This window comes from Miscanthus floridulus, chromosome 9, assembly GCF_019320115.1.
Source record: "Miscanthus floridulus cultivar M001 chromosome 9, ASM1932011v1, whole genome shotgun sequence".
In the NCBI taxonomy this organism is placed as follows: domain Eukaryota; kingdom Viridiplantae; phylum Streptophyta; class Magnoliopsida; order Poales; family Poaceae; genus Miscanthus; species Miscanthus floridulus.
In genome coordinates this window covers 105,271,688-105,280,070 of record NC_089588.1, presented here as the reverse complement: position 1 = coordinate 105,280,070, position 8,383 = coordinate 105,271,688, and positions in this window count along the sequence as shown.

Below are 8,383 nucleotides of genomic sequence, written 5' to 3'. Positions count from 1 at the left end.
ACCTTCCTTCATCCAAATATGCAAACTTTAAAGTGATTTTGAGCTTAAATGGCTTACAAATAAAAAAATCCACCATAAAAAACCACATATATCTAGTCCACAAAATGAGATATGCTACTGATGAAACATGAGAGTATAAAGTTGGTAACCTTTAGAACCGAAGAATCGATGGAGGAGTCGAAGAAATCTTGTGATTACCGACGATAAGGAAGAAGAGAGGCCGGCGATATGAAGCAAGAACACTGAGCTCGAAGTGGCTCGGGCTTGGGGAGGAAGAAGGGGTATATAGGAGGGGACCTTTAGTCCCGGTTGGAGACAGAAACCGGGACTAAAGGTCCCTTTCTAGTCCCGGACGGAGCCTCCAGCCGGGAGTAGACTTTTACTCCCGGTTGGAGGGACCAACCAGGAGTAAAAGTTAACCTTTAGTCCCGGTTGGTAGCTCCAACCGGGACTAAAGGTCCCCTATAGCAAAAGCCTGCTGCAGTAGCCATTGGGCAGGGACCTTTAGTCCTGGTTGGAGCTACCAACCGGGACTAAAGGTTTCTCTAGTCCCGGGCGCGAAAAATACCAGGACTAAAGCTAAATTTTGAAGTGGATCAAAAGTCATTTCTCTACTAGTGATTGGTGGAGGAAGGAGCCAGATCGATCGGTGGGTGTTGCCCTCGACCGGATTCACACGTCGAGGCCACCATCCACCAGATCCACCACGCGTGGCGCCCTCCACTAGATCCATCAGCTCAGGCCGCCCTCCACCAGATCCATCGTGTTGGGGCCGCCCTCCACCAGATCCGCATGTCCGGGCCACCCTCCACTGAATCCACTGGCCGGGGTCGTTGCACGCCACCGCTCGTCGGGGCTGCCACAGTGGTGGAGGCTGCCTTGCCTGCGCCGCTGTCGGAACGTGAGCTAACGCCCCGCACACTGTCACCTAGGTGGATGTGGCACCCCACGTCCTCTAATAGAGCATCGCCATCAGGGGATGGGCCGCCGCATTAGAGTGAGAGAGAGAGAAGGCACCACACAGGAATGGAAGGAGAGGGGTGAGAATGAGACGAAAATCCTAAGTGTCCCTATATATACTCCGAGTACGATATCGGGCCAATATGCGCCAAGCAAATAGCAAAAGGGCTCGGCCTTATTAACAAAGCCGGGCAATTTTCGACCACAAGCGTAAATCTGTTTTAGGAGGTAGGCAATTTTTGACCACCTACTAAATAAAATATCTGCCTCCGTAAATCCATTTTGTGGGGCAAGCAATTGTAAACACCTCCGTAAATAAAATGACTGCCTCCGAAAATCCTCACGTATTTTAGGAGACAGATGCATTTTGTGACTGTCTGCGTTAATGTTTGGGTAGTGTCTCGCAAAATCATTTATGTAGTAGTGAGATAATCTAGAAGTTTTCAAAAGAAGTCTGAAACATCGGGCCATTAATCATAATTTGTGACATTCTAGTCATTATTGCCTATGACTGTTATATTATATTTTTTTCAAACTTACCCACATCTTCCATTGTGGAAATAGCATAAACTAACACCAAAAATCTATATATAAATTACCAAACCTTGTCATTATTATAAAAGATTTGCCTAAAGTAACCCACAATCCCAATATTACTCACCTCCTGAAAGTAGCAAAAAGTAACCCCTAGATATTTATCTCAAATCCCCACATCTGTGTGGGGGTATTAACCCCTATACCCTTACGGCTAGGCTTGGGCCGGCCCGGACCATGGGGTCTGGCCCACTAGAAGACGACGCGTGGCTCGGCCAATCTGCTCGGAGTCCCACGCAAGGAATTAAGGCAGACTTGGAGATCAAGCAAGATCCTGGTCGGTTAGAATAGGAATCCTTATCCGGCCACCTATGGCAATTGTAACTGGTTAGGATTAGTTTCCAGATCTGTAACCCTACTCCCTAGACTATATAAGGCTGGCAGGGGACCCCTCTCAAAAGATCTCTCATTGACATACAGCAATACAATCAGATGTAGGACGTAGGTATTACGCCTTCACGATGGCCGAACCTAGATAAAACCTTGTGTTTGTCTTGCGTCACCATCTTGTTTGTAGCTTGCGCATCTGTCTGCCAATAATCTACTACCTTGGGCATACCCCTAGGTAGACTGCTGACCATATTTCATCGACAGTGGCGTGCCAGGTAGGGGGTGTGTGTACTAGTCTCTAGACGAACAAGATGGTCATCATCCCCGATTCCATGGCTACGCCGAACGGCCTCACGTTCACCATCGGCCAGATCACCTGGACCACTGGCTCCGACAACTTCATTGCCATGACCACAGAGGAGGCGTGGATCCAATCTGCGTCAACCACTGCTTCACCAGCATCGGCTACGGCTCCGACCACGTTGGATCTGGATCCGGCCACACCAGCATCGTCTTCAGCCACGCCGACAACCCGTCGTCCGCTTCCTTGCTACAAAGGGAGGCAGATCGACAACACCGACCTGCTTGACTCCATCGATCGGGTTGGCACCAAGCTTGCTGAAACCCTAGCTCTGGTAGATTTGATTCAAAATCAACCTACTAAGCTGGTAACCACTACCCACAACAGATCTACCCGACCAGCTTGGGCCAGTCATCCTGCACAACTTGGTACGGATCTCGTGGTCACGTCTACTCCTGAAGGGCGCTCCGTTCGCCGCCGACCAGCCCCCGCGATGGGTCTCCGGCTCTCTGAGTGTGAAGCCTTTATGGAAAATTACCAGGCTCAGCCCTACGGCCTGTGCAACTTCGTTAACATGGTCCGGATTGAGGAGTATCAAGAAGGATCCGTCCACACAGTTCAAGAGGGCGGCTCAAGCTCCCCGTCCGGCATCGCATCTAATGGCTCCGTCCACACCGAGCTCCATCATCATGATAATGAAGGAGTTGAGTACGATCTGGATATCCCAGACCACGCCCCGGGGTTCCCATGATTCCCATCCTTCCCACCAAGGCAAGGAGACTTGATCAAAGTTGTCAGTAATGACGAACCACCGGCAGTTGACGAAATAGAACAAGAAAGGCTAGCACGCGAAGCACGCAATATTGACCGGTTTAATCGCAGACAAGCCGAAGCCAAGGCAGAAGAGGAGGCACGACGCATAAGGTTCCAGCCACGCGATCTCAACAATGCCTTTGATAGGGTAGGGGAAAAGCAGGTCTTTAGGACTCCAAGCGCCAACGTAGCTGTTGCTATGGCGATAATGCAACGACTACCCAATACCCCGGAAATCCAGGCAATTCGTGATGATGTACAAGCCTACCTGACAGCTGCTATAGCCCAGACCACAGAGATTGCAAACCAAGCCTAGGCTCCGTCCGTCTCAGTCGAATCAAGCCACAGTCGCCAGTACTCAAGTCGCCCACAGTCACCCAACCAACGTGGCGCGCGCAACAACGACCCATCAGACAACCGTCAAGGCAGAAACGGTGGTCATGATGGTGGTCGGGATGACAACTGCCGCAACAACCGGGATGATAATCAACGAGACAACCGCGACAATCGCCGTGATAACCACGGTCGCAGGGTCAACCAGCGTGGCAATCGGGATCGCCATGATGGCAATAACGATCTCTGCCATTCCCTCGAAGAACGCGATCTGCGCGATCGCATTAACCAAAGGGCCAACGATCGTGCATCCCACGAAAGCTATCGCCGTATGGAATATGATACTATCCATGGCCCTCCGGGTTTGAAGTAGTTTACTCCTCACCTTCGCCAAGTCATATGGCCCAAAAACTTCAAGCTCGAAAAACTCCAGAAGTATGACAGCAAGGAGAACCCCAAGTTATGGGTCATGCTCTACGAAACCGCGTGCAGATCAGCCATGGTTGACGAGCACGTCATGTCTAACTACTTCCCAGTCGCCGTCGGCCATGCAGGCCACAAATGGCTGGTCAGCTTGCCGGTAAACTACTTTGATTCTTGGCAAGAGCTCAAGCAAGCATTCATCGACAACTTCATTGCTACTTATGAACAACCCGACAACAAATATGATCTGCAGCGGATTCGAGATCGCAAAGATGAGCCACTGCGCGAGTATGTCTGACGCTTCTCGGAGCTGCGCATCAAGGTCCCGTCAATCTCCGACAACGAGGCAATTGAAGTTTTCATCACTGGTCTCCGCTTCCACAATGCCCTAAGGGACAAGCTCCTCCGCAAAAGACCTGAATTGGTCATAGCGCTCCTAGCCACTGCTAAAAAATATGTGGATGCCGATGATGCTAAAAAGATAATCATCGAAGAAGCAGCAAGGGTTCCACGCTCCGACCACCCCCCACACCGCGACGACTACCGCTGCAACCGTGGTCAGAACGACAATTTTGATCGCCACAACCAGCGCAACGATTCTCGCGACCATCGCGACCAGCGTAATCAGCGGCGTAATCGCCATGACGATTACAGGGGCAACCGTGCTCGGGAAGATGACGGCGAAGTCAACACCGTTAAAAAAGGTGGCGGACGTCGCAACTATGAAGAAGACTACGCCAAACCATTGAAAGGACCCTGCCAGCTCCATCCCAAGTCAAACCATACCATGGAGAATTGCCGTGTTCTCAAATCTATCTACACGCGCCAACAGGCTCCGGATACATCCGACAAGCCTAACGACGCAGGGGAGCAGCGTAACAAGGACAATGATGATGAAGACGTAGATCCCCATCACAAGTACGTCAAGCCAACCGACCGCGTCCACACCATAATTGGGGGCACAGTGTCCATCGAGACCAAACGAGAACGCAAGCTGCTCGCCCGTGCTTGCTTGAACATGGCCAACGCCGACAACCTCATCGCCAATCCGCGGCTCCCTCCTTGGTCTCACCGCGAGATCTCCTTCAGCAGAAAGGACCAATGGGCTGCAATACCTGAGCCAGGGCATTTTCCTCTGGTTCTCGATCCTTGTATCAACAAGGTTCAGTTCGATAGAGTGCTGATTGACGGCAGCAGTTCCATCGATATACTGTTCAAGAACAGTTTGCCAGCCCTAAAGATAACCCAGGCTGATCTCAAGCCATACAAGGCACAGTTCTGGGGTGTTCTCTCGGGACAGAGCTCCACACCTCTCGGGCAGATCACGCTACCTGTGTAATTTGGTACCCCAGACCACTTCCGCACCGACTACGTCAACTTCATGGTCGCTGACTTTGAAGGAACCTACCATGCTATCCTTGGCCGACCAGCGCTCACCAAGTTCATGGCCATACCTCACTACAGGTATTTGGTGCTCAAGATGCCTACTGAGAAGGGGGTTCTAACTCTCAGGGGCAACATATACATAGCTTACACCTGTGAGGAAGATAGCTTCAAAATAGCAGAGGCTCACGACCTCTCTATTCGCATGGCCGAGACCACGCTCGACGCCAAGAAGATCCCAGCCGACCACCTAGAGATCCCAGAGCTCGAGGCCCCACGGAAGAACATCAAGTCCAAAGAGCACAAAGCGATCCAGCTGGTCGACGGTGATCCTAGCAAAACAGCCCTTATCGAGGCCAACCTGGATCCTAAATAGGAAGACACGCTCGTCAGGTTCTTGAGGAGCAACGTGAGTGTGTTCGCATGGAAACCCGCTGACATGCCCGGTGTACCTCGGAACTTGATTGAGCACTCCTTAAATGTCGATGGCAAGGCCAAACCTATCAAGCAGAAGCTACGATGGTTTGCTCACGACAAAAAGGAGGCTATTAGGGTAGAAGTTACATGGCTTTTGGCAGCCGGATTTATCAAAGAAGTGTATCATCCGGAGTGGTTAGACAACCCGGTTCTTGTACGCAAAAAGAATAATGAATGGAGAATGTGTGTTGATTACACTGATCTCAACAAACACTGCCCTAAAGACCCCTTTGGCTTACCTCGCATAGACGAGGTCGTAGATTCAACTGCCGATTGCGAGTTGCTTTCCTTTCTCGATTGCTACTCTGGTTATCACCAGATCGCTCTCAAAACGGATGATTAGATCAAGACATCCTTCATCACGCCCTTCGGTGCCTACTGCTACACGACCATGTCGTTCGGGCTCAAGAACGCCGGGGCTACCTACCAACGCGCCATACAGGCCTGCCTCAAAGACAAGATAAAAGACGACCTCATCGAGGCTTATGTTGATGATGTAGTTGTTAAAACCAAGGAAGCATACACCCTTGTTGACAACCTGGAACGTACCTTTGCAGCCCTTAACACATTCCAATGGAAATTAAACACAAGGAAGTGCATCTTTGGTGTTCCATCTGGTATATTGCTCGGCAACATCGTCAGTCATGATGGCATACGCCCTAACCCAGAGAAGGTAAAGGCTGTCTTGGACATGAAGCCGCCCAAAAAGGTGAAGGATGTTCAGAAGTTTACTGGATGCATGGCTGCTCTCAGTCGTTTCATATCAAGATTAGGCGAAAAAGGACTACCGTTTTTCAAGCTGCTCAAAGCATCCGAGAAGTTTGAGTGGTCGGAGGAAGCAGACGCTGCCTTTACACAGCTAAAACAATTCCTTACATCACCTTCGGTCCTCACTGCTCGTAGAGAAGACGAAACCCTCCTGCTTTACATTGCAGCAACTAATCGAGTGGTCTCCACTGCCATAGTGGTCGAGCGTGACGAGCCCGATCACATTTACAAGGTACATCAACCAATTTATTTCATCAGTGAGGTGCACAATGAATCCAAGACAAGGTACCCACAGATTCAGAAACTGATCTACGCCATACTAATTACATCTCGAAAGTTGAAACACTACTTCGACAGACATCGTGTGGTGGTCATGGCTGAGTACCCTCTGGGAGACATCATTCGCAACAAGGATGCAAACGGGCACATCGTCAAATGGGCAATGGAGCTATGCCCTTTCTCCTTGGAATTTGCAAGACGCACTACAATCAAGTCTCAGGCACTTGTCGATTTCATCGTCGAGTGGACAGACTTAAGCACACCTGCCTCTCAGGGGCCCACCGAGTATTGGAAGATGTACTTCGATGACTCTCTCAACATCGATGGTGCAGGAGCAGGAGTCCTTTTCATATCACCATCCAAGGAGCAGCTCCAATATGTCCTCAGGATTCATTTCCCAGCGTCTAATAACGCCGCCGAGTACGAAGCATGCCTACACGGTTTGCGCATTGCGGTCAAGCTCGGTGTCAAACGTCTCTATGTCTACAGAGACTCAGCTCTAGTCATCAACCAACTCAACAAAGACTGGGATATGACTAGTGAAAAGATGGACGCATACTGTAAAGCGATCAGAAAGCTGGAAGGCAAGTTCTATGGCATCGAGTACACACATGTGGTCCGAGACAAAAACCAAGCAGCAGATGCGCTGTCAAAGTTAGGATCATCCCGAGCCAAAGTACCACATGGTGTATTTGTTCAAGACCTGCTCACGCCCTCCATCAAAGAAGAGGATCCCGCGGTCGACAAGCCTCTAGACCAGCTATTGGTGGCTACGGTTCCGGCGTTAAACACCACCAAATCACCTCTGACCACTAAGGAGCCCAACTAGAGAGTACCTTTCATCAAATACCTAACAGATGGCAGCGGTTACACCGATCGGACAGAAAATGAACGCCTGATGCGTCGCCGTAAGCAGTATCTGCTCGTCGATGGCAAATTGTGGCGCAAGAACGCGAAGGAGGAAATCTTGATGAAGTGTATAACCCAGGAGGATGGTGAACATCTCCTAGACAAAATCCACTCTGGCACCTGCGGCAATCATGCGGCCTTAAGAACGCTGGTGGGCAAGGCTTTCCGAGTAGGGTTCTATTGGCCGTCAGCCATAGCCGATGCAGAGAGGCTAGTCCGTCATTATGAAGGTTGTCGGTTCTTCGCCAAGAGAATCCACGTACCAGCACATGAGATTCAGACTATACCAGCCTCTTGGCCCTTCGCATGCTGGGGACTAGATATGATCGGGCCTTTCAAACCGGCCCCTGGGCAATTTACATGCGTCTTTGTGCTGATCGACAAATTCTCCAAGTGGATAGAGTACATGTCCCTGGTCAAGGCATCTTTGGAAAAGGCTGTCGCGTTCCTCGACTAGGTCATCCATCGCTTCGGCATACCCAATAGCATCATCACTGATCTGGGTACTCAGTTCACCAAGAACGCTTTTTGGGACTTCTGCGATGAAAGGAGCATAGTAGTAAAATACATCTCGGTGGCACACCCTAGAGCTAATGGACAAGTCGAGCGGGCAAATGGTATGATCCTGGACGCACTTAAGAAGAGGATGTACAGAGAGAATGACAAAGCTCCCGGAAGATGGCTCAAAGAGTTACCAGCCGTGGTCTGGGGTCTCAGAACCCAGCCCAGTCGCAATACCGGCTTATCACCATACTTTATGGTTTATGGCGCTGAGGCAGTGCTCCCAGCAGATATAGCCTTCAGATCAGCACG